We start from the raw sequence: 26388 nt of genomic DNA on the forward strand, positions 1-26388 counted from the left end.
ACGGGTTTCAAAGTTTTCCTGACGCTGGCCTTCTTCTCAGAGCCTCGCTGCTCTGCAGGACACATGACCCGTGGAGGGGGGGGGGGGGGGGAGGGGGCTGAGGATGAAGCCCGCGGTTTGCTCAGGCTTCTCTGCGCCCTGGCTTTTCCCACTGAGCCTTCCAGGCCCTTTGAAGGGCTGTGCGGCGGGGGCTCCTCTCGGGCTCTCCAGCAGTCCTCCAGATGGGTCTTGCTATCAGCCCCATTTTGCAGATAAGAAAGCGGAGACCTGGAGAAGCTGAGACCTTGTTTGTTCAAGGCCGTGAGTGCGCAAGCCAGCCGGATTCCGACCCAGGCAGCTGGGCTCCACCGCCCACTCAGGGCCTAGCCCACCTGCCCTTGGGGATCTCATCCCAGCCCAGCAGAGAGGGGTCCACCACCCAGCACCCCATCCCTGAGGCTCACAAGTGCCACCCACGACCCCCCAAGCCCCTGCCTCCGGGGAGCCTGGAGCCTGGGCTTCTGGCCAGGCGGGAGCGGCAACTACCACGACTTGCCCTGGGTCCGAGGGGTCTGATGCCCCGGGCTGCTGACCTGATGTCAAGCCTGGCAGAGGCTTTTTTGGGAACAGGCGTCAGAACCAGGTCATCCACTGGAAGGCCCAGAGCTCCCGTCTCCCCAGGCCTGGAGAACAGCCGAGGGTGGCGGGCAGGCTCCGAGTGGGAGCCCGGCCTCCCTGCTGCCTCCAGATTTGCGCTCATCGTGAGGGGGCAGCCTGGCCCTCCATGTTTGCTCCAAGGCCTCCGAGCTTTCCTGTGCTCCTGGCAGCCTCTTATGTCCTGGTAACAAGAGCCACGGAGGCTGTGGCCTTACCCAGGACCCCACATTGTTCCTGGGCCTCTAACTCCCCAGGGCGTCCCTTCTGCCCAAACCTGCAAGTACCTGCAGCAACTGCCGTCTCACGGGCTGCCCCGGGAATTTAACGCCCACTTCCCTCCGGGTGCAAGAGACCCCCTTCGGATTTATTCCGGCAATGCACCCTCCTGTGGGGGAGACGAGAGAGAGGGAGCAGGGACTGAGCTCATGACAGAGATGGAATGCTCCAGAGAGAAGCTGGAAGGGAGTAGTTAGCCGTTTCCTTAAGCGTCGAATGGGGCTCAGGTAGTTACCTGGCAGGGAACGATGAAGGCAAACTACTCAGCTCTTAGAAGGAGTCAGGGCCCAGGGCCCCCCTTGACCATCGTGGTAACTGTTACTGCTTTCACAATAGCCAGCGTGACAACAGCAACACGCACGCCCACATCCCTGCCCCCCGCCCCACGGCGCCTGGTCCTCGCCCATCTAATCCCGCTCCTGCTCTGCGAGGACCAGCCATCCGCAGTTTCCATCGCGGAAACCCAGACGCCTGACCGTGAGCCCCGGCCACCCACCCCTCCCTGGCACCCTGCTCCCGCCACCTCCCCACCTCCCCCGGGAGGCCCAGACGATGTCCCGGAGAACAGAGTCCGCCTCCCCAGGCTCGGGCTCCTGGCCTTGCTGCCCAGCTGCGGGCAGCAGCTCACATGGCCCCAGACTCAGTCACCTGATCGCAGGGCACGTCAGGGGATGAAGAGTTTGGGTGAAGAGCGCTGGGCCCAGGCCATGGGCTCCTGGCCCCTCCACATGCATGTCCATATCCCAACTCTTAGGACCCGTGAATGGGACCTTTTTTGGGAAAAGGGTCTTTGCAGAGGGGATTAAATCAAGGATCTCAAGGTGAGATCCGCTGGACGAGCTGGGGGGACCCCAGATCTAATCGCAAGTGTCACGATGAGAGAAGGAGAGGGACGTTTGCGACAGACACACCGGGAGAGGACACAGGCAGAGACAGGCGACACAGCCACACGGCGAGAATGCCTGGATCCCCGGGGGCTGGAAGAGGCACCGCCGACCCTCCCCCAGAGCCTCCGAGGGAGCCAGCCCACCTTTTCCTTCCAGCATCGGGAGAGAATAGTTCACTCATTATAAGCAACCCCAGCCCTGGGCCCTGGTTTTTTTACGGCAGCTCGGGCTGCTGCGGGCTCAAGGCTCGTGCTCAGTAAGGGGCCGCTGCTCTTCCATCAGCAGGCGTGTCTCCAGGACCTCTGTGCCCCCACCTGCGTCCTCGCACCCGGGACCCAGCGGTGATCACCACCAGCCTCGCCCTTAATGACAGCGTAGCCGGATTATTCTCATCCATCCTAGTGGACTCCCACGGCTGTGTCTAAAACACAGCAAACGTCTCCAGCGATCAACTGCGACGGAGGAGAGAGAGTGTGTATGTGTGTATGACGGAAACGGCGTTGTAAGTCAGCTGTGCTTCAGTGAAATAAATTTAAAACATAAAAGAAAAAATAAAAACATGAAACACAGCCAAGCTTAGCCGCACACCGGCACCGGGGAGAGGGAGCCCAGAGCCACACCTTCCTGTTCCCTCTGTGTGTCTGGGGGCCTCCGCCCCGGGGCCTTTGCTCACCCTGCAGAGTCCTCCAGCTAGAAATTCATGGAAGGCCTTCAGATCCCATCACCAGGGCCCAGGAAGCACGAGCCCCAGGTACCCACGGCTGCACAGTCCGAGCGGGCCTCCATCTAGGGTGAGTCTGGATCCCCACGGCCCACAGAGAATTCTGGGGTTTCCCGCTTCAGCGCCTGGATCCCAAGCGGCCCCTTTGGATTAGAGCCAGCAAACCCGAGAGCTGGGACATCCTTGTCAGCCCAAGGAAGCAGAGAGCTGCCTGGGCTCCCATCCACCACCCGTCCCTCTAAACCCTGCAGAGCTCACAGCCCCGAAGTGAACCAGAGCCAGGCTGCTGAGGCCGCTGACGCTCCTCCCCGGGCCTCAGTTTCCTCATCTATAAAATGGACTCATTAGGAGCACTCCACCCACCAAGCACCTGTGCATTGGATATCATTCTGTCATCGACACTAAATCGTGGAGGTGGACACTGCAGTCTGTTCGAGGCAGGGACACCCCGATTCCAAGTGAAGAGGCCCCTGGCTTTTTCCTCCCAGAGGAAAACCAAGTCAGTCCTCCTGCATGTGAGCTCCAGGACCCCAGGGAGGTGGCTGCAGCAGGGCCTGGCCCAGAAGGGGCTGAGTCCTCCTGAGGCCGCCCTCCACCAACCCGGTGGTGAATTAATCCATCCCACATGGAGCCCTGGAAGGCACTGCCCTCTGCCCATTAACCCCAGCCCCGGCGGCCCTGGTGGGAACTACCGTCTGTCCGCGATAACCTCCCGACATAATTTACCCGGCCTCGTGCTGGCTGCAGAGATGGGCCGATAAGGCCGCCTGCTCAGGGGTCAGGTTAGCGGGGCACGGAGGACAGCCCTCACTGCCTGGAGGAAAACAAATACCCGCGTCGCCCGGCCCCTCGGAACAGAGACGGCTGCACTTCAAAACGCGTTGTCCCTGGAAACTGAAGGAAGCAGCAGAGCAGGGCCTGGAAGGAGCCTCCATCCCCGCAGACAGAGCCCCAGCCGCCCCGGGAGGGTCATGCATGCTCCCGAGCCTTGTGCCGAGGCTGCGGCGCTGGCCGGGCTGGGTTTTTTCAAATATGGGTCGGGGCCATCCGCGGGAGCCCCAGGGCCTGAGCGGCGCTTGGGGAATCGTGCAGGGCCCTGAAGCTCCGGGCCTGGGGCTCCGGGAACAGCTGGGAGGTGGCCTGTGCCTGCAGACCCGCTTCCCAGGTGGGAGCAGAACCCTTCCCCAGGGCCCTCGAGCCGGCCGGGCCTGGGTCCAAGCCCAGCGCCCCACTCCCGCCTGAGCAACCTTGGGCAAGTCACAAGCCACTCTTGGCCTTGGTTTTCTCTGTGACACGGGGTAAAGGCGGAGGTTGGAGAGACGGTGTTTCTCGAAGCTTCCAGCGCAGAAGCAGCCGTAAGGGTTTAGTCAGGAGCTTCTCCTGCTCCTCCCGTTAGGGACTCCTGGATGCTGCTCAGTGAGCAGGCAGGGGAGCCAAGCCCAGTACTGCAAGCAAGGCCAAGCCCCTGGGCCTGGGTCCCACAGATGACACTGCAGGGGCAAGTGCCCCCAGCACTGCCTGCCTGCTCCCTCCTGGGCCCCCTTCTCAACCTGTGCCCGCAGGGTCAGCCCACCTGTCCTCTAAGCCTCCTCCCCTGTGAGCCGACCCCCTATGGGCCCCCAGATCCTGGAGAGGGGATGGGGAGAATGTGTCTCAAAGCCCCAAAGCACTGGGGAACACCAGGGGGCCATCTCAGGGTGAGGGCTGAGCCCGCTTCTCGGAGTCCCGGTGTCCTGGCTGGTGCCCCGGCTGGTCACCAGCACAGCTGCAAACCCAGACAAGGCGTCGTCCAAGACAGCACACGCAGAGCTGTCCTGGGGTCTGCAGGTGGGGGGGCGCTCACCGGGGGCCGGGCCCTCAGAGCGGAGTCATGTCTTAGCTACTTGTATGTGGGAAGCACGTTAAAAAGTACTCCTGAGAAGGTGGAAGTGGCTTTGGAACTGGGGAGTTGAGATGCCGGGGGAGCTCTGAGGAGCTTGATGAGAAACGTCCAGATGGGTCTGAGCTGACAGCTGACGGAACCGTGGATATTGCGGGGCTGCTAGCGAGGATGTGGGCGCACCCATCTTAGAGCACCTGCGGAGCTGCCTCGAGTGCCTGCTGTGCCTGGAAAAGCACGAGGGGAGGGAAGGAAGGGCAGGCCCGAGGCTGTAGACGCATACCGGCACACCCGGGGTGCAGCCACAGAGACACAGGGGCAGGAGCTGCCAGCGGGAGCTGTGTGGGGCTCATTCTGGGTCCAAAATAGAGGGAAGGGGGGACTTTTCGTGAACCCACTTTGCCAGTCTGGACCGAGCGGTTCCGAGACTCGCTGTTCGGATCCCCCGACCCGACAGCCGCAGCATCACGGGAAGCTTGTTAGCAATGCAGATTCTCAGGCCCTCCCCAGACCCTCTGAATCAGAGACTCGCAGAGTGGGGCCTGCGGCCCGAGTTTGGACAGCTCTCCTGGGAGGCAGCTGCTGAGAAGCTGTGCTCTAGAGATCCGATACCCACGAGGCTGGGGGGACTGGTCCCTCACGTGCGCTGGGGTCACCGGAGCACGTAGGAGCTTCCGTTTCTGCGTGTCCCTCCAACGTGTTGAATGCAGATGTCTGAACACGTCTAAGCACGTGCAGGAACGCGTGTGTGCAGGTGTGTGTGTGCGAATCCGGTGTGCACGACATTTCTTGGTGGGGAGGTTCTGCTTCGTAGCAATGAAACCTGTGAGTGGGCTCTTCAGAAACGCCGAGCAGCAGTCTTCCTTTTCAGAAGCTGCGTCTTCACTTAGCTCTGATTCTCGAAGGCTTTTTTAAAGCATCAGGCGTATCCAGAAAAGTCCGTTACTGGTGAGCGGGGAGTGCAGGAAAGGGGGAGTTCTCATCAAACAAACCCGGGAAACAGAAGGGACCCGCTCGTCCCCCAAACCCCTCGTGTGGCCCCTCCCAGGCCCTGCTGCCGAGGGGGAGCCATGGTCCTGACTCGGCCTCGTTTTTCCCTCCTACCATATTTCGTTCAGACGAGAAAAGTGCAAGGAAGTAGGTCCATGTGCTGATTTTTCCCACATGACTTCTTCAGTGCCATTAGGACAGCATCTATTTTCTTTTCGCCTTTTTCTTTTTAGGGCCACATCCGTGGCATATGGAGGTTCCCAGGCTAGGGGTCTAATTAGAACTACAGCTGCCGGCCTACACCACAGGCACAGCTACTCGGGATCCAAGCTGCGTCTGTGACCCTACACCACAGCTCACAGCAACACCAGATCCTTAACCCAATGAGCGAGGCCAGGGATCGAACCTGCAACCTCATGGATCCTAGTTGGATTGTTAACCACTGAGCCACGATGACAACTCCAGGACTTCTTTTTAAAGTTAACTGCAAATGGGAGTTCCCATCGTGGCGCAGTGGTTGGCGAATCCGCCTAGGAACCATGAGGTTGCGGGTTCGGTCCCTGCCCTTGCTCAGTGGGTTAACAATCCGGCGTTGCCATGAGCTGTGGTGTAGGTTGCAGACGCGGCTCGGATCCCACGTTGCTGTGGCTCTGGCGTAGGCCGGTGGCTACAGCTCCGATTCAACCCCTAGCCTGGGAACCTCCATATGCCATGGGAGCGGCCCAAAGAAATAGCAGCAACAACAACAACAACAACAACAACAAAAAGATAAAGATACTGCAAATGACAGTGTCAGCCCCCCTTCTGTCATTGCAGCCAAGGCCCCCTGCTCTGGACAGCCCCTCCCTCCTTCCGGCCTGGGTGCTGTGTTCCCAGAGCCCCGTTCCATTTGTCCGGGGGACCCCGTCCTGATGGAGGAGGATGTGGGTTGGATTCAGATCCCATCTCCACCACTGGGGACCTCGGCACATCACAACTTCTTTGAGCCTCAGTTTCCTCTCCCGCAAAATGGGCGTCACGATAGAACCCTCCCCTCCCCCCCAACCCGTGGCTGCGAAGGTCAGCTATGGGAGCTGGTGGGGAAGGGCGTGCAGCCCAGCCCCTGGGGAGGGGACGCCGGTGCTGGCAGCCTGGCCTGGGACCTGGGGCATCCTTGCCTGCTTGGAGCCCCAGCTCCCTCGACGGTGCCATAGGTTAGATGACGATCCACTTCCAGGGCTAGGGGCAGGAATGGTGTTTATACAGGGTCCAGCACGTAGGGAGTGGGTCTCGCCACCACGGTGTGTTATCTGTTTATTTTATAGTTATCATCACCTACCTGGCTGAGGAGGGCCCCCTCCTCGAGGCAGGTGGAGGTCACCCCCAGGGCAGCCCCCCTCCACTTGGGAGATAAAGTCCATCACTGACCATCTGGGCCACGACGTGTCTGTCATAACCTCTACGAGAGCAGATATGTCATCAGCCAGAGGCCAGCGCCCCAGCTGCAGATAACCCAGGGACCCTCCATCGACAGCCCTCACCCACCGAGGGGCCGGGAGACGCCCCCCCCCCATGGGCCCCACGCAGAGCCCGACAGCCCTGCCCTCCCGCGTCTCTCCTCCCCTGCCTTCAGCTGGCCCCCAGCACCAGGAGATGCTCAGAGACACTTGTTTGATGAGTGAGCCCCAGGGAGGCTGGGTCCCCTTAGCCACTTGGCACGTTATAAATCACCTCCTCCCCGATAACCCCATCTTTCCTCTGCTTGGGACACCGGCCCCGGGATTTCCACCTGTCTCTTGAGATTAGCTGAGTGTGTGGCCCAGGAATTTGTCCTCAGAAACTCTCCGGCCAGGGAACCAGGCTGTGTGTTCACTGTCACCCACCTCAAGTTCTTGAAGCAGCAGGGAACCGTGTGGACGCGGCCAAGATCTTACAGTCACGGGGAAGCCGATCGTCCTGCCCATGGTCCGCGGGGCCCCAACCTGCCCCGACAGCTGGTCTAAAAAGCGAGACTGATCTGCTTGGTTGATTCTGTGTGTCATCCAAGCCACCAAGGAGCCAGAAGCTGTGCACCAGGAAGGGCGGTCTTGCCTGCCCCGCCACGCCGCAGAGCGGCGCTGCTGCTGTTGTGGGTGACAGAGCCTCAGAAAGCACGCTAGGTGACCAGGCGGGGACAGGATGGAGGTCCGGGGAGAGAGAAGCGAGGGTGTCTGGAGGCCTGAGCTGAGGGCAGCCGCTGCCGGTGTGACTAATGGTCCGACCGGCTCGCAGGCACCAGGCCAGATAAAGGCAGCCCTGTCCAGGCCATTTGTCCTCCGCTATCTCTTGTTGAGGCCACGCTAACACCCCGTCAGCCCGCCAGGTGATGGATGGCCGTGGGAAGACCCCTGCCCACCCCTCGTGCCGACCTTCGGGGGGGCTCTGCAGAGCCTGCATGCTAATCTTCAAGACTGGTTCTCTTCAGGGAGAAAACTGAGCACCCCAGATGGGGGCCCCTCACACTCCACAGACACTGCGTGCACACACACACACACACACACACGTGCACACATGCACACACGCGCGCACACACACACGTGCACACATGCACGCATGCACACCACTGCATCAGTCGGCCAACTTCTAAAGCCTGGAACTCAGCAAGCTCAACTCCCAGGGACTTGCCTGAGACCACGAGGCCAGGAGCCTCTCACTAACCCTTCGTGAGTGTTTACAGGGGTCACACTCAAGCTCCCAAGGGGCCAAGGTACCAACTCACAGATGCTGGATGGTGCGGCGAGCTGGCCGCCACCTCCTAGGAAAGGCCCACCTGAGCCCCTTGGTGGCCAAGTGACTCACACCCACCATTTCCTGGGAAAAGCTGGCCCCTGGCTCCTGTGCCCCCAGATCCTCCAAGGCGTACAGCGATGGGGGAGCCCTCACGCCAAACACCCCCCCTGGGCCGTAAACTTCCTGTCAAGTAAAACCGTGTGGGCTGCAGGGGCTCCAGTTACGAAATGCGTGTGGCAGCGTCACGTGGCCACCCCAGATAAACAGCGGACTCCCCATCTGTCCCCACCTCTCCTGTCTCATCCGTGCCCGTCTCAAACCCCTCCCCTCACCCTGGCCGCCCCCAGGGAAATGACAAATACCGGATGGAACCGACGGGACCCCGGAGGCCGGATGCCCACCGGCCAGGACTGTTTATGCCTGAGGCCGTCCTGGAAGAAAAATGTGAGAACGCCTTTCCAGAACATGGTGGCCAAGCGGACTCCACTGGTGCCAGCGAAGCGACACAATAGGGGCAACTGCGTAGCGGAAGGATAGGGCTGGGCACGGCTGCCGCGGGGACGGAGGGGGCGGCCTGGGCCCTGCCCTCATCTCTCTGCCCAGATGCTGCAAGAGGCACCCAGGTTCTGGTCCCCGACCTGGCACTCAGCGTTTGACCTCCCTTGACCCAGCGAGTCGTGGGAGCCGAAGCCAGTTTCCCAGCACCTGGCCTTAAAAACACTGAGGTCGGGCAGTGGGCATTCAAGACAGACGGCTAGCTTCCTGGGGAGCGCTACTGGTACAAGTCCAGTCTAGAGGCAGGCTTTTTATTTCGGCTCAAATGCCAGACAGAGGCCTCAACCCTTCAGCGAGGAGGAGCCCCCAAGGCATGTGGCTTCGCAGAAGCCTCCCAAGAACCAGGCTCCTTGGCAGGGGCACCAGCACTGGTCTCACATCTTAGTAAGAGCCAAATTTCTGGAGCTATCAACCCAGAATCAAAGCCAGTCGATCCGTGTTTGTTAAATCCCCACCAGGCACAAACTGCTGCTGGCTGCAACGCACCCCTCACTGTTCCCCCCACCCCACCCCCCGCCCGCCGAGGGAAAATCTGGTTGCTTCTGTGAACCAGGATAACTCCTCTCAGATTTCCAGAAGACCAGCTTTGGGGGCACTTCCGACATTGTGTGTCAAGTAGGGCTCTGCCTTTTCAGGAGCTGCATGCCCGCAGCTGAATACTTCTGCCCCTTTCTGCCTGGGCTTTCTTATCTGCAAAGTGGGGGTGATCATGGCACCCCCCTCCCCCGCCCTCTAGGGGCGGTTATGAAACCTGAATGAGGAGGGCACATAAAACTCACAGCCGTGCTCTGGGCCTCACGAGTCAGCCCCAGAGGGTGGGTGGGTCGTGCTGCGTCTAACAGACCCCAGGGTCCACGTCCCTTTCTCTTGCTCACAGAGGCCCCTACGCTCGTCCACAGAGCCCGCAGCGGGCAAGGGCCCCTCCACCCGGCTGTTTCTCGCCTGGTGTGTCCTCCTCCACTGGGTCCAGGGGGGCTTGCCATGCGTCCCCAGCGCAGCCCAAGGGACGGGGTACAGGGGGCTCCGGGCAGATCCAGAACTGCTTCCTCAGGGTCCACTGCGCAGCACCTGTTCCGTGGCTACACCTGCCTGCTGGCGAGGCTGAGAAGCGGCACCTTTATTCTGGACCCGCATTTCCCTTGCTTAAAACTGGAGGATATTGTTATACAGAGGAAGTGAAGGCGGATGCTGGGGGCCCACGGCGTCTCCCCACCCCATGCAGTCCGTACCGTTCTCTGTTTCACAGGTGACGACCCCGAGGCTCAGAGAGATGAAGTCAGTTGCTCCAAAGCACACAGCTTCTTAAAACTTCCATCCTTACCCCCTGGGCGACACCCCCTCTAAGAGGTGGCCAGAAGGGGGCGTGTTTTCTCCATACAAACTCATGGAATCTCATGGAACAATCCGTGTGGTCATTTGGGGGCAGGGTGGGCCTCGAGCCGCACAGGCGAGCGCGGCTATCACACCCGCCGAGGGGAGCAGGGCATCCTCAGGAATGCGGTTGCTGCAAGGTGGGAGGCGCCCCGGGAGGCCCGCTCCACACTGGCCATTTTTTTCAGCATCTCAGGGGATTAAGATAGCAGAGAGGGAGGCTCTCCTGGCGAGCTGGGGCTGCCCTCCCACTGCCACGGCCCTCCAGCTCCCCTCCCCCGGCTCGCTCAGCAGTGCCCCATGGGGCAGCATGCCCGGTGGGGGCACTTGCTCCACCCCTGCACTTCTTTCCTGAGCTGACATGCACGGGGGGCTGGGCACACACTGGGTACAATGCCAGGTGCTCCGCAATCCAGACTCCACAAGGACGGGCCACCATCCCCCGTTCTCCAGGGTGACCCATTCAGGCTGGTGACTCAGGGGGCCCAGGAGGGGCTTGGAACCCAGGTCGCTGGGTACCAGGACACCAGCCTCGTCGGCCGAGGGGAAGGTCAGTGGGAATGCAGGTCACGCAAGCCCCCAGGAGAGGCGTTTCTACGGGAATCTGGAACCACCCCTGACGGGCCTTGGGATCCAAGAGATCCGGGTTCAAAATGAACACTGTGGCCACTCTGGGTCGTAGGCCTGGGCTGCCCCTCCCGGCCGTGCTACCTCTGCTGAGACCTGCAGCCCCTCGTCTGTGACACGGCAGGGCGGCCACGGCTTAGGGCTATGGGGGGAGTGCTCTGCAGAGGCGGCGGCACTGGGCTTCGGTATCTGTCATTGTCTTGAGTTTTTCTTCACATTGAACGGAGATCAAGAGACAATAATCAAATGCCTGAAAAAAGAGAGGGAGGTGAATTTACAGATGAAAGGTGACCTAGACGCGACCATAGCCCATCAGAGAAGAACCGGGTCCCCCTTGGCCCCACGCCCTCTGTCTCCCTGGTGGCCACAGAGCCCGACAAACGCGTTGCCAGCTTAAAAGAAATTCAGCTAAAGTGTTAAAACATCTTAAAATTTAAAGCATAGATCTTGCCTCCAGAGACACTGGTGTGGACATAAGTGACCCCAGCACAAGAGCAGGAGGCGGGAGGGCGACACAGCTGGGGGTGTCCCCTTTGTAAAACCAAACAGCCTCTGGCAGGAGCCTTGCTCGCCCGGGAGGAGACCGACCCCCAGGGAGCCAGGGGTTTGGGCCACCCGCTTGTCGGTGACAGCTGGGATCACACCCCCCAGTGTGCTGGGTCCAGGCCCCCATTTCCTGTAGGACTAGGATGCCAGACCCGTTGCCTGAGCTGCCCGAGGCTCCCGTGGGGCGCAGGGAGCCTGAGGGTCCATCGGGGGGGCTGGTCGCAGGGTGGCTCCCGTGTCCCCCCTTTCTAGTTGGCCTATGGGGGGGCCTCCTCTGAAGCCTCAGGCCAGCTCCAGGGATGGGGGGATGCAGGAGGGCGGCCAGGCCCACGCCCACCCATGTCAGACCCGCTCCCCTCCCTTAGCTACACCTCTCCAAGTCTTAAATCATACCCTTCACAACAGGAACAAAACCACAAAATTGTGAATTTTTGCAAAAACACAAGAACCGTTTGCCCGAAATTTCTCCCCAGAAGAGTCAGCTGGCGGTGCGGTGCCCGGACACAGCTTCCTTCCAGGCAGGTCCCACCTCCGGCCCCATGCCCCGCCCTGCCTCCCTGGACACCTGTGGCCCATCAGGTGACACGTCATTATGTTTGAACAACCACTGCGGTCCATCAGCAGCCCGAGGCCACCGCTGCACAGCAGTGATGACTGGTCCCAACAAGGCACCTTTTAGACAGAAATTCCTCACGGGTGGTCAGGATGGGACTGGCCCCCCCGGGGGCATTTGCCTTTTTCACTCTGGGACGTTCCGATGAGGTCCTGCTGGGGGGACGCTATCCTTTCTCTTAGGATAGAAGCGGATGGCGGATGATGTGAGCAAAAGAATGTGTGTGTGTGTGACGGGGTCACTTTGCTGTACAGCGGAAACGGGCACACCATAAATCAACTCTCATCTTCAAAGGGGAGGGCACTGAAATTATCATCAGACGTTGTCTGGCAGGGAAGCATCCGCAGCGCGTGGGGACCTGGGATCTCCGCACAGAGGCGCAAGTTCCTTCTCCTCCTGGGCCCCAGCTCACCGTGGGCTGCTCCAGGCCTGGGGCCGCTTGACAGCAGCGAGAAGGAGGCATGGGGCCAAACCGGCTCCGTGGCAGGTCTGGGAAAACATTCGTGCCTTTGTCTCCCAGACAGAGCCAGGGTCATCCCCTGAGCAGAGTAAATTTAGAACCACTTCCTGGAACTCCGAGGTTCAGGGGACAGAGGCTGAACTTGAAAGCGTGCAGGGACCAGCCATGCTGTGTGACCTTGGGCAAGTGGCTTTAACTCTCCGTGCCTTTGTTTCCAACTCTGCAAAAATAGAGATGGTGATGCTTGCTGTTAAGAGGAATAACCCCGAATCTTGTGACTGGGATAAAATAATAGGGCAAGGGTAGTAACTGGGAGCCATGGTGGTTGTGGTGGGGATTTGAGGGATTTGCTATATTTAGAGCCCTCGGAACTATGCCTGGCGCTGACCTAGGGCCTCAGGGTGATTCTGATTATCCGTGTCATTGTCATTGTGAGCCAGAGCGTGGTGTAGGAAAAAGACTCTAGGCTTTGGAGACGGAGGAATCTGTGGGCTCAGCCACTTGCTGTGTGTCTTTAGGAGAATCACTTAACCTCTCTGAGCTCAGTTCCCCATCCATAAAATGGGCGGTTGTTGGGGCACATAAGATAATGCGGCATTTTCAAGAATGCGCAGCCTGGATCCCTCAGTGGTAACAGGGGATAATTTTTTTTTAGGTGATCAACGGGCAAATTTTTTGTTTTAATGCTGAGTGTACTTCTATTCTTAAGTATTAGGGGGGAAAAAGTGCAGAATTAAGTATCCAACCCGTCGTCTTTCAGGAATTATTATTGGGGCCAAGATTCCCTTTACGTGCACTTAAATGTCTTTTAGAGCAAATCTATGTAAAGAAAAATATTAGTAAAAGGAGGTGGTACTTGGATGAGGTTAGGTCGAGGCCCTGCCCGTCGCCTCTGGGCACTGGCACCCCTGACAGCTGTGCCCGCCTCTCCCCACTTCTCAGCCTGTGCGGGGCATGCGAGGGGAGCCGGGAGCGCAGTGGTGGGCTCCTGGAGGTGAATGTATTGCTTCTGTGCAGCCCCTCGGGCACAGCAAGGCACCTCGCAGTCCCTCAGAGCCCCTCGGTGCCCAGGCGCTCGCCACGACCTTCCCAGCATCCCTGGCCCGGGGCCCCCTCTCCATCTTCAGAGTCATCGGGGTAACATCTTCAAGTCTGTCTTCCATCTTTCAAGGAGGCTCGTGACTACATGGGACCTACTCAGAGAATCCTACGATAACCTCTCCGTTTTGAAATGTCTCACTCGGTTACACCTGCGGAGTCCCTTTTGCTGGGGAAGGTCACACAGTCACAGGTTCCAGGGACTAGGGTGTGGGTGTCTCTGGGGCCAGTATCCTGCTGACCACAGGCTTCCTGGTCCACATGCGCCTCATACGCTACCTGCACCCAAATCCTTGTGCCAGGCTCTGCTTCTGGGGGACCCCGTCCCCCTCCCGAGATAAAGCACCCACCGCTGGGCTGCGAGGGTCCCTTGTCCTGCGCTCCCGGGAGCCCTTGTGAGACATCGGTGTTTGGATCTAGACTCTTGCCACTGTGACGCCCGTGTCACCCAGTGTCCCGGGGCTCTTGAGTTTCAGCTGCAGGAATATCAACTTTTGTCTCAAAGCTGACCCCGATGGCCTCGTCACCTAAGAGAAAAACCCCACAAAAGACAACACTAGCTGCCTTCCCCAAACTTCCCAGAGCCCTGCTGTCTTGCGTCGCTGGGATGCCCAGGCTGCTGGTGGTCAGGCCCAGGTGTGGGACACAGACCCGCTGCCCAGCTGCAGAGGGGAGGGCAGGAAACGGGCTCTGAGGCTGAAAGGGAAGACTTCCCTGAGCTCCCAGCCTCGGGGGTGGAGTCCGGTTGTCCTGGCTTCAAAACCCAGCCCTTGCACTTCCCTAAGTAAGTGAACCTTCATTTTCCTGAGCCTCTGTGTTCCCATCTGTAAAATGGGATGGTATACCCACCCATCTCCAGGGGTGCTTTTCAAAATGCCTGGCAGCTCACAGGGGGCAGGCAGCACATGTTCTGAGCAGAGCCGGGCGTCCACTACCAGCCCCTCGGACCCAGCACTGCCAGCTGAGTGCCAGGCTCGCCTGCCCCCAGCGCTGTCGTGTAAAGCAGTGTGTCCCCCAGCAGCGAGCCCTTGCCAGCGCCCTCAGGTCCTACCACTGGGTTGAGAACGAGCGGCTGGAGGCCAACGGAGCCCTTGCAAAAGCAGTTCCAAACAACTGCCCGGAAGGCAGGCCTCGCTGAGTCCAGGCCCGGCCGAGGCAGCAGAGGCCCGGCTGCGCTCGAGGCAAAGGCAGCATGGGGATTGGTCGCGGCTCTACCGCGTCTGGACTTTATCTTGAAAATCAGGACACGTCTCGCTCGAGGCTTTGCCCCAAATTGCTCAACTAGAGAGCATCAGATCTTGGCATGGACCCTCCGGATGGAGAGTCACGTGGAGAGAAGCCCTGAGGCCAGGGTCCCCGCGGGTGGGGTCCAGGGCTACTGCCCCTGCTCAGGGAAGGGAGGGGGAGGGCGGGGCCGGGCGGCCAGCCAGGCGCCAAAGCTCTCAAAGCGCGGGGACAGTGTGACCTGGAACCCGGAAAGGCCAACATCTGCGGAGTCCGTCCCGGCTGAAGCCAGAGCCCAGCTGTCCTGTTACCTATTAGGGGACATGAACCCTGCAGAGGCCCAGCCTGGCTTTGGAAACCAAATGTGGGCGATTCCTACGCCCTGAGTCACGCCTGGGAAAGAGCGTTGGTGGCCACGTTGCACAGGGTGGATCGTTGTTTCCCATTTTGTTCCCCACATTCGCATCCTGTCTCGGGCCTGCAGGAGGGCGGGAGGGGATCTGAAACGGCGGCAGGCCCTCGCCTGGGTCCTGGTGGAGAAAGAGAAGAGAGGGAAACGGCGGATGGGGCCCGGCATCCAAGGGTGCTGCTGGCCTCACCCGAGGGTCCACCAGAGAGGAGCCCCCCCTCCCCGCCCCCCGCCCGGGCAGCTCTGGGAGGAGCGGTGGGAGGTCAGAGCCAACCCCGAAGCAGTCCCTAAGCAGCTCAAAGAAGTCACCCCCCACAACCCACGCAGCCACCAAACTAAAGAGCAGCATCCCTGCTGCGCAGAGCCCTATTATCACGTGTGATCTCACTCATCTTCAAAGGAACCCCACCAAGCTGTGCTGTGCCTCAATCCCATTTGAGAGATGAGGAAGCCGAGGCCCAGAGAGGTTAAGTAACTTGCCCAGGCACACACAGCCAGGGAGCGGCGGCGTTGGGAGATGCTAAAACCCCTTAAACAGGCAGAGCGGACAGAGCCATAGACACACTGTGTGTCTTCTAGACTTGCATCTAGTGGCGCCCCATTTGATGGCATTAAGCAGAGAGAGCAAAGAATGCGGGCATTCCAAGGAGAAATCTTTTACTCAAAATCGAGGACTTTTTTGAACAAATGAGATCCCGACACCAGCGCCATGCCCTCTGACCACTGAGCCCCTACTTGAATGCCTGTGCTTTGGGTCCCAGTCTGGGTGAATGCCCGCTCTCCGGGAACGCTGCCCAGGCCAGCATCTCTGCCTGGAAGCCGCACGATGCACCCCGCAAGGTGCCTGTCCACCCACAGGCTGTGATGGGACTTTCTTTGGCAACTGGGTCTCTGCTGATGTGATTAAAATGAGTTATACTGCCTTGGAGTGGGTGCTGAACGCACTGACTGCTGTCCTGACCGGAGGGCCACGTGCACACACCGGGGAGAGGCCACGTGAAGATGGAGGCAGGGGCTGGACTGACGCAGCCACAGCCAGGGGCCACCAAGGATGGCTGCCCACCACCCGTGGCGAGGAGCGAGGCAGGGAAGGATGCCTCCCTGGAGCCGCCAGAGAGCGCAGGCCTGCAACGCACTGTTCTCAGCCCCCCAGCCTCCGAGTGTGAGGGATAAATTCTGTTGTCTTCAAGCCACCCAGTTTGTGACGGCAGCCCGAGACATCTGGAAACAGCTGCCTTACCTGAGCACAAGGTAAACTGGAGCTGCCAGGGTGTTAACACCCCTCAGGGGCAGCCAGGAGTAGATACTCGGCCCCTCACCACTCGGCTGGGACAACCCCCTTCCCCGGGGAGAAGCAGCAACCAGTTTCACTGCTCGCCCCTATTGGTGAGAACCAGTCACGTGACCATCTGGGTGCAAGGAAGCCTGGGAAATGTAGTCCTTGGCCAGACAGCCACTCTTAAAAAAAAAAAAAGAGTTCTCTTCAAAGGGGAGCATAGTTTGGAGAGGACAGCTAGCCATGGGTGCATAATAAATATTTGGTCCACTCATTAATCAATGTCTCAATTAATGAATGAGCAAACCAACCCCTTGGAAAAGATGTTTCCTAAGTGGTGGTTGGCTGCGGAGCTGATTCAGGGACCCTCGGGCTGAGTGGGCCAGAATGCAGATCGGGAAGAGAGTCTGGCATGGGCGCCGCCCAGCCCTCTGCCTACTTCCCTCCCTCCCAGGCACGTCACCAGGCGGGCCACCCACTGATGGGGCCCTCCAGGGGTCACGGAGGCCAGCTCGCCAGCCTCTGCCTTTCCCAGGCAGGGAAACAGATCCAGGGCGGCATGGGGACAGGCCAGCGTCACAAGGCAAATTTGTCAGTGAGGAGCCAGGCCCCTGGCCGCCTGACCCCGGGCCAATGCCTGGGCCACTCCATAGCCACTGGACCCTCATTGTTCGGCTAATTACTGCAAGTCCAGGCCTGTGGAGCGTCTGTGTGGGGACGCTGTGTAAACATTTCCTCTTCGGCAGAGCAGGAAATGAAGGGATGACAGGGTCAAGTGACTTCAGTGGGGCTCCTGCTGCCCTGCCCATCATGCAGGCCTCGCCCAAGCCTGCCTGCAGCCCCCCCAACGCTCCCTGAGTTGGGTCGCAGGGATGGCCAGGATACTGTGGACCCCCCATCACCTCTTGCTCCTGGACCAGGGAGCCCTGGGATTGAACCCTGCCCTGCACTTCCTGGCTGGGTGCTCTTGGGAAAGTGGCTCAACCTCTCTGAACTTCCATTCCCTTGTCTGCCAAGTCCCTTCCTCCTGCGTGGAGTTGTGAGGATTAAATGACGCCATGTGGGCAAAGCATCTGGCACAGGCCCTGACAGACAGCGGGTCTCACCACTGTTTTCCTAACTTTTCAGCTCTTTTCAAAAGGTCAGTCACTGAGCTGTACGCTGTAAGGTTTTTTTCCTCCACTGTCTTCTCATCACACATACACACACACACATGCACACTCATGACTCACATGTACACATTCTCCCACACACTAACACACCCACACACTAACACACCCACACACTCTCATTTGTTATCGTGCTGAAAACCCACAACACCCCTACAAAGGTACACCCTGATCCCAGCCTGCAGATGGGTAAACTGAGGCTCAGAGAAACAAGCCCCTGGAGGTCACCCGTGCAGTTAGTGGCAAGGCCATGATTCAGCCCTAGTTCCATTCCACAGCTGGAGATAAAGGGCAGCTACAGATCCATCCAGGTCCACCCGAGTCCCACACACTCCGTCGACACTTAAGAAATGCCTCTAAGGCCTGCTCTAACCCAGGGGCTAGGAGCCCTCCCCTCCCCACTGACTTTTGTGCTCAGAGGAACTTCAAGATGAGTTGATCTGGCACCCCATTTAAAGAAAAGTAAACAGACCAGAGAGGTTAAGTGACTTGCCCAAGGTCACACAGCTAATTAGTACCAGACCAGACTCCCAGCCGAGGCTTCCTGTTCCCCCATCCCTCCCTGGCAATGGTGGGCCCGGGACTCAGAGCAGACATCTCCTGGGGAATTCTGCTCCAAAGACAGAGCTCTGCGACTGTGATGCCAGCAGGCAGGCTGGCAACGATGGGCAGGAGCAGTCCCAGTGAACTCTTTAGAACCTTTAGATGACAAGCTCCATCCCCGAGCTGGCCAATGCCCATGCCACGGGCCTCTGAATGTCCTGAAAAGGAAGTCACTTTGAAACTTAGGAGGAAACAGTTTCCCAAGTGCCTGTGTTAAGATCAAGTTATTTCCCCCCCTTGTGTAGACTGTGGGATTTTTGAAAAAAATATTTCCCATTAAACTTCAAAAATAAATTCAAAGAGGAAAAAAGAAATAAGCCCTTCTGAGCACAGCAAGAATTCCAAGCTGCCGGGAACTGGCTGCCCTCTGCTGGACAAAAGGGGCACAGCCGCCTTATCATCAGAACCCTTTCGCTCTCCCAGCGAGCCTGGGGCCTACCTGAGCATGAGCGTGCTTTTCACAAGCGGGTTTGCATTTTCTCCCTAGCTGCAACTCAGAACTCAGAAAGCCGCTTCCAGCATGATCTGCGTTGATCACTCACTCATTCCTTCACTCGTGCATCCTGCCACCCATCTTTATTGAGCGGCTACAGTCTGTTGAGCGCTGTCCGGGGACAGGACAGAGAAAGCCCTGCTCTCCACATTGTGGACTCATTCCAGAGAGGGCCAGAGACAGAAGCAGATTACAAATTAACAAAGAAAATCAGCCAAAAAAAAAAAAGAAAGAAAGAAAAAAGAAAAAAAGTCAGGTGGCTGTCAATGCTGTGACAGTCTGCCACAGAGGCAGGAAGGGCAGTGGTGACGAGGGCGGGGAGCCCACGAGGAGCACAGATGCTGCTGTGAGGGGCAGAGTGGCTCAGGCATGGGAGGAACAGAGCTCCTGGCAGAGGGAACAGACAGGGCAAAGGCTGGGCCGATGGGGTGTGTTTCCTCGTTGGAGCAGAGCAAGGGGGCGGCATGGCTGGGATGCGGGGCCGAGAGAGAAGCAGGAGGGGTGGCGGCAGACCGAGGCCATTGGCAGCCCCGCCTGTTTGGGAGGGAGCCGCGTCCCACGTGGGAGAACACACGTGCTCAGGGCCCCTGCGGGCTGACCTCTGTCACAGAGTAGGCCACCTCCACCGGGGAGTCCCCCGGCCTCCGGGAACGAGGGGGACATGGCAAGCGTGGCCTAAAGTGCAGCCACTCCTGTGTCGTGCGGAAGTGGCGGCACTGGTCATGGTTGGGAGAACCAACTAGATTCTAAACCTGGAGTCTAGAGTCAGAGGTCGGGTTCCCTGGCATCTGCTTCCCAGCTGGTCACTGCGTAGAGGTGGCCCTTGTGGAAAACCAGAGCCTTTGCGGCTGCGGAGCCCCTGAGGGAGGGGTGGGCTTCTCTGGAGGATGCCTGGCAGCTCTGCCCACCCCCCCGCCACCCCATCACCCCCCAGGCTCCAGGCTGGGCCCCTAGGCAGAGCAAAGGCCACCGTGTCCAAGGCCACCATGGCTCTCACTCGGTTTCCTCTCAGGAAGGGGCCCTGCCTCCCTCCGGCTCAGGTCACGATGACGAATGGAGGACAGCTGACCCCTGCCCTCGGGGTCAGAGGACACCCGCGTGCACCCACAGCCAGGCAGCACCGGGGCTCAGGCTGGAGACCCGCAGGCTGGCGTGTGATGCCTATGAGGGGCGGGGGTGGGGCAGGTTCCATCCTATCGCTGGGCTCCCCGAGCCCCTTCCCTGAAAGCAGAGGGAGGAGTGGCCTTGGCCAGAGCCACCTGCATTGCTGGGGACCCGAGGGAAATGCAGGCTTCGAGCCCATCCACCCCCGAACCGGACTGTGTGGAATATGCCCCCCTCATGGGTCCTGATGCTCCGGGCGGTGAGACCAGCCTCCGGCCCTGCCAGTGCTCCCGGCCACTGGTCATCTTCTCTGCTGAAGCCACTCCACACAGGACACGAGCTGGCTCTGGGCTAGTACAGGTGCCCACCCGGGGCCAGCCCTCCGTGCGCCCTGCCAAGGCCAAGAAACTCGAGCGCCAGGTCCTTCTCTCCCTCCTGCCACCTCCCTGTACCCTGGCCTTCCAGCAGCTCCCAAAGGGCCCTGACCTGCCCTCGGCCAGGCGGCAGCAGGGCCACAATTAGCTCGCGCCCCTCAGCACTTTCCAGAGGCCCCAGGGGAGGAAGGCACTTCTCAAGCGCTGACATGTGAATGTCGGGGAGGAAGAGGTGCCGGCTGCCCTGGGACGCCCCGGCTCCACCGCCCCAGGGCCCGGGCAGCTCCTGGGACAGCCGGGCACAAGGGGACCCGCCGTGCGGCAGCAGGGTTGTGGGAACGAGGTGTGGCTGCGAAGGCGGGGTGTGTGAGGGACGGCATTCGGGGCCCCTGAGGTACCGCCTGGGACCCCAGGACGGGAGCCTGAGCAGGGCTGGGCCTGGGTCAGCCAGCAGCTCAGGTGGCATCCGGCCCCCGCGCCTGAGCAGTCAGCTCCTGCGACCTCGCCGTGTGGGCTACCTGCCCTCAAACAAGATTTTACACGTCTATAGAACAAGGCACAAATCGAGAAAATCAGTAGTGAAAGCAAATGCTTCCCACGTATCCATGACTCAGACTCAACACTCCAATCTTTTTGCCAAAGTTTCTGCTCAGCAGAAAGTCGGACAGACACCGCTGGACCACATCTTGTCTCTTCCAGCCGCCGGTACCGCCACCCTCCGTGTTGCAGCATCTCCAGAGAGAGACATTCCTCATGGGCTCACAGTGCGATTCACTCCCCAAGAAAAAGTAGCAAGAATTCCCTAATATCCTCTGATCCCGGGTCCGTGTTTACACTCCCAGCTGTCCCCTAAATGTCCTCCATGGAGGCTTTTTAACCAGGACCCCGGCAGGGACTGCCTGCCGCGCTTGGCAGCTGGGACATCGCTTCACTCTCATCCCCGACGAGCAAAAGGTGATGCCGGGCTGGTCAGCAAGCGCGCCCTCCCCCCACAGGGGTGACCCCGAAAGGGCTATTTGGAAGGGTGACAGCCCAGGGCAGACAGGTGAGCAGTCAGGGCTGAGAATGGACCTAAACGGAGAAGGGAGGGCAGGGGCCTCTGGGGGAGGCTCTCAGCGCCGGGATGCCCCGTGCAGACCCATTAAAACGCTCCTCTCCTTGTTCTTTGACCTCCTCGAGGTAAGGAATTGCTGGCCGGGGCTGGGGGTGGGGGCAGAGATTGGGGTGAGAGCCAGCATTCAATTCATATGCACTTAGAACGTTCTGGGGCAGGGCGAGTGGAAATGAAATGAGCCTGCGGGGTAGCCAGGGTCCAGATCACGCCCCCAGGAATGCAGTGCGGAGGGGCCGTGGGAGGGTCTTTGCTCGAGGCCCACGGTGAAGGCTGAGGCCATCAGGGTCTCCACCAGCAGGGACCCCCGCCCTTGACTGCGAGCCCGCAGGAAACTCCTACCTGGAGTTTCCTTCACACGGTGCCCTGAGTGAAGTCGAACCTCCGTGTATAACACAAGCCGCGTGAAAGCAGAGGCTGCCCCAGGCTTCACTGCCCTGGGCCTGCGCACAGCAGGTGCTTGGAACATAGGTGGCCGGAAGCTTGCTGTGGGTCCAAGGATGCTTAGCAACTGCCCGGGCGACAGAGAGAACCAGGCCCGGGTGAGACTCAGCACTGGGAACACCGGGCCACCGTGCTCTTGCGTGGGGGGGGGGGCGGGAAACTGGTCCCTCCCCCTGCTGTGTCTCGAGCACCCGCCTCTCTCCGCTTCCCTCCTCCCCCGTCTCTCTCCCCACACTTCTCTCCTCTCAGCCTCTGGGCAGGCTGAGGCCGCACGCGCGTCCAGGACGTCTGCCCCAGGGCACATGGCTGAGGCCAGCGCAATGGGCACACTCACAAGGAAGGGGAGCCTCAGGGAGGCACCCACAGTTGGGTGGGAACAGGGAGGGAGTCGCAGAGGAGGTGCAGCGGGAAGAAACGGGAAACGACGAGCATTTCAGTTGATGAGACAAGGAACAGGGGAGAGACTTGCCCCAAATCACCAGCAAACAAGAGCAGAGTGTGCCCTGGCTCCTGGCGGCTCCCGGGAAGTGCCAGCAGCCCCGGCCTCCACAGTCAGCCTTCAGACAGACAGACACCTCTGGTGCCCCAGCCGGATGGAGCCGCATCACTTTCATGGCTTCGGGGTGTTCTCCCCACAGCCTCTCTGTGCTTCTGCTCCTCCAGCCGAGCACCTGAGCTCCCTTCTGAGAACTATCCAAGGGCTACAGACCCACCAGACCCCAGCGCAGCCCCGAGCCCCTGGCTCACCGGCTGGGACTTGGAAAGCAGCTCTGCCGTGGACGGGGCCTCCGGAGCCCCCAGGGCATCAGGCTGAGGCCGCGTCCTGCTTTAATGCTGCCGGCCTGCGTCTTCTGTCCTTCTGGTCACTTCACCCGTACCTAGTTTCTCCCGCGGTCTCTCCCTAACGATCTGATCTCTATGACAGTCCGTCGATTGCTTTCCTAGTTAGCCTGTTTAGAAATCTTATAAATCCATGCAGCTGCTCCCCAGGGAAAGAATTCATATTTGCATAAATTTGCATACACTTCTGGATCCCCCAGAAGTCTAGTCTACCCACACCTGCTTCTGAGACCCCAAGCACCAGGTTAAGATCTGCTGCCTCTGTGTGTGTGTGTGTGTGTGTGTGTCCAGTGGAGGCCGATGGGCAAGACAGGGGCCTGCATTTGGACACCAGCCACCCACCGGCTAGTTGAGTGACCTGGGACAACCTTCCCTCGCTGTAGAATGGTTATAACAATACGACAACCGCAGATTCTCACGGGGACGGGTCATAATAATCCATATAAGGTGCTTAGCACAGTGCCTGTCACCTGCCAAGCACGGCATGGACACTCACCCCACTGTTGTGACTTTACGGTGGCTGCTGCAAGTCCTTACTGATTTGCTTGCCATCAGAAACATTAAATACGTCGAGCCACTTAGAGGCCATCGAGCAAGGTCTGATTCATGTCCAGGATGCAGAGATTTGCGATCATAAGTAGTAGCAACTTTCTGCGTATAACCTCGGTTCAGTCTGTACACACGTCTTGCAACAAATGATGTGACCAGCCAAGGACACCCAGGTGCAGAGCCAGGGCGGGAGGGCACCTGGCCCAGGTGGCACTTCTGGCAAGGGTGGCACCAGCTGCCTGGGCCCACGAGACCCGCCATGGCATGGGAGGCTCCCAGGTGCCACAAACAGAGTTTGCTGCTTTTCTGAAAAGACTTGAGGACCGGAAATCTGGATCTGTTGTCTTAACTGCCACGTCTTCTGCTGTTCATCAGCCTTGGAAAGCAGCTGCTAAAATATTGCTTCCGCCTCGTGGGTTCCCATGCAAATCACTCCCAGAGCTGGGGAAAGTGCAGTGCTGTCAATAGTTCACAGCCTTGCCTTTCCTCTCCTTTCCAATTCAGGAACTGAGTCTAGTTCCTTTCTCCTCAATGCCGGGCAAGAGAGGAAGCAGTTTCTGCCCACTGCAGCCTGTGCCGGCAGGGACTTGGGTGGGCTGCTGGTTTCCTGCCTGCCCTTTGCTCCCTGAAGCCCCCTGCCCATCCTCCATGAACAAATGAGCCACCTCCAGCCAAACGTTCCCACCACTCCTGCCAGGGAGCCCACCTGGATTTCACCCACTCGCCAGACAGAGACAGCTAAGGGTGGCTGGGTTGGCAGAAGGGTTTCCTTCAAAACAAACAGATGAGCTTCACTCACCAGTGACACCACCATCTGTCCCTCGCCCCGAGGCAGCCACCAACCACACTGGGGTCCCCACAGCTCAGGAGGAGAACACTTTCACAAGGCCCTTCTTTTGCACCCCACGAATGCCTGCTCACCGGAGGAATGTCTAGAACAGAACAAAGGAAAGAAACTATCCACAATGATATTAATAACATAAGAACGACAGTCAAAAACTGTGAAGGCCTTACTGGACAAGGTACTGTGAGACACTCCCCCCTCGTGTCCATCCACTGGCCACATGCTGCTTGACTCCTCACCTGGTCCAATGCTTGAGTTGCCAAGAAGCTGCCATCTGGCTTGTTTGCCTCTAGGAGTGGGGAGCCCATTCCCTCCAGGGCTGGGAAGTTATTCCACACTATGAGATAAAACTGGCCTCGTGCCCCTTCCTCCAGGGGACCTTGGGAGCCAACCCTGCAAAGCAAGCCTGGGCACACCCAAATGCAGCTGTCCTGCCTCTCGGTTCCTTCGCCCCGTCCCTGGCTTCGTCCCTGACGGACCACCTCTCCCTGGACACTAACTAAAGGCGCTCACAACAGCATGACCACACCCGCACGGTGCTTAGCTCGGAGTCCGGGGTGAGGACTCCTGAGTGTCGCAGAGGTAAGCTGTGCCCTCAAGGTGCACGGCCAGAGCCCAAAGCCCCCCCCTCCACGCCTAGCCCTCGGGCCGGAAGTACTTTTCCGCGAACCGGAAGTGCTCTTGTGGACCGGAAGTGCTTTTCCATGGACGCAAAGAGGACGTCTGTCAACACTGAAGCCTTTTTCAACGAACCCCCAGGATTTGGGGATCTTCCGGAGCACCTATTAAAGGGCTGTGAGCCTGAAAAGACAGAGAATGTCTCAGGAACTGATGCAGAATGTTCTCTGTGACCTTCGTGTGTGTGTGTGTGTGTGTGTGTGTGTGCGCGCGCCTGTGCGCGCCTGTGCGTGCTGCCTGGAGACCCTCGTGACTCCTCCCTGCGGGGCGAGGGGCACTGGGGACCGGAGCCCAGGGGGGAGAGAAAATTAAATATGAACCCCTGAAGGAGACAGACCATGGAATAGTCATCTGAGCCCCCAAGGGAGAAGTGGGGGGGGGTCTAATATCTATTCGAAAGGAAAGGGGTGAAGGGGAGGAGAGGAGGGGAAAGAGAACAGCCTTCTGGAAATCTTGGCCAAATTTGATCGTATAGCAGGTATCACATGCTGTGTGGGGAGGGCCCTGGAATGAGCTAGAAAAGGGCCAGAGACCTGTTTTTGTAGCTTTTTACCTACTGTGGCCCACCCTGGAGAGATCCAGTGGACACATGACTTAACAAAATCCTGCTGACCACGGTAAGCATTTCTCGGACACCAGCAAGAAAAGATGAGGGAAGTTTCTGATTTGGGGTGTGTTCTGGCCTTTGGCCACCAGCTCCACCCCGTGCCCCAGGCGAGGTCCCTGGGCAGTGCCCCAGCTAACGCTGCAAGAATGACCTGGAGCAGGTGGTATTTGCTCGGGAGTGTGGCTCTTGACCTGGCCTGCCTCCCAGCCCTGCCAGGCAGAGGGGCCTCCCACCCGCAGGCCTTGCTCAGCTCCAAGAGGAAGAGAAATGCTCCCAGCAATTCAGATATTTCCCCCTGCAGGTGCCAGGGCCCTCCTCCACACACCTCCACCCACACACCCTCAAGAAGAGCGCATTCTGCAAGTGTTCCTCAGGACTCGCCTCCGACAGAACGGAGGTGGGGAGCCAACAGGAAAAAGGTGGCTGGCTCTTGGAATGCATCCTCAAGGGCATTTCACACACTGATAAAGGAAATCCAGATTCCTACAGTGATGGGGTCCTGAGCTGCTGGGGTCTTACTCATCCACAGCCTTAACCAGGGCCTTTGACCTGGCCCCCTGCACGGCTTGGAATTCAACCAAGGAAGCCATTTGATGAGCAAAAAGATGTAACTCCGAGGATGTTTAACTCAACGTGGTTATGATAGCGAATAATGGGAAACAGCCTAAATGTCCCACAGGCAGGGCGGGATGATGTAAATGAGGATACAGTCATAGGAGGCAGTGCTTCCACAGCCATTAAAAGTGTGGGTATGGGAGTGCTTTTGAGGATGTGGAAATACTTTCAAGATGCTGTTAAATGGAAAAAGGAAGTTACAAAATACTAAATGTAACATGACTCTGATTTTGTAAAACACTGAATGTACACGACATATATACCAAGAAAACGTTTGCAATGTCGTTCGGACTACGTGCCAAAATATTTACAGGATTATTTCCAAAGGGTAGGATTACAGGTGATTTTGTAAAACTTGTTCTAATTTTGTGTGAAAGAACAGTTCTTGACCTTTTTAAAGGTAGGGTTTGCGTACAAGGAAATGTGCTCATTGCCAGTGTACATTTCAACAAATTTCAAAAAACTTATACCATCTATGTAAATATAACCAGTAACAGGTTATAGAACCTCCCATCATCACCCCAGAAAGTTCCCTTGAACCCCTCTTCAGGCAACCCCTGCCCTCTCCCCCAGTCCTGGCCCTAGACAACCATTGATCTGCTTTCTCTCACTAAATTAGATTTGTCTCTTCTAGAGCTTCA

At 58.8% G+C, this 26388-nt stretch overlaps 1 protein-coding gene across 1 annotated transcript in view; it reads left to right on the top strand.

The window, feature by feature from the left end:
- The window catches only part of LOC125132435 (collagen alpha-1(I) chain-like), a 210619-nt gene that overhangs the window by 121998 nt on the left and 62233 nt on the right, over positions 1 to 26388 (top strand). The window lies entirely within an intron of this gene.

The sequence above is a fragment of the Phacochoerus africanus genome, chromosome 8 (assembly GCF_016906955.1).
Source record: "Phacochoerus africanus isolate WHEZ1 chromosome 8, ROS_Pafr_v1, whole genome shotgun sequence".
In the NCBI taxonomy this organism is placed as follows: domain Eukaryota; kingdom Metazoa; phylum Chordata; class Mammalia; order Artiodactyla; family Suidae; genus Phacochoerus; species Phacochoerus africanus.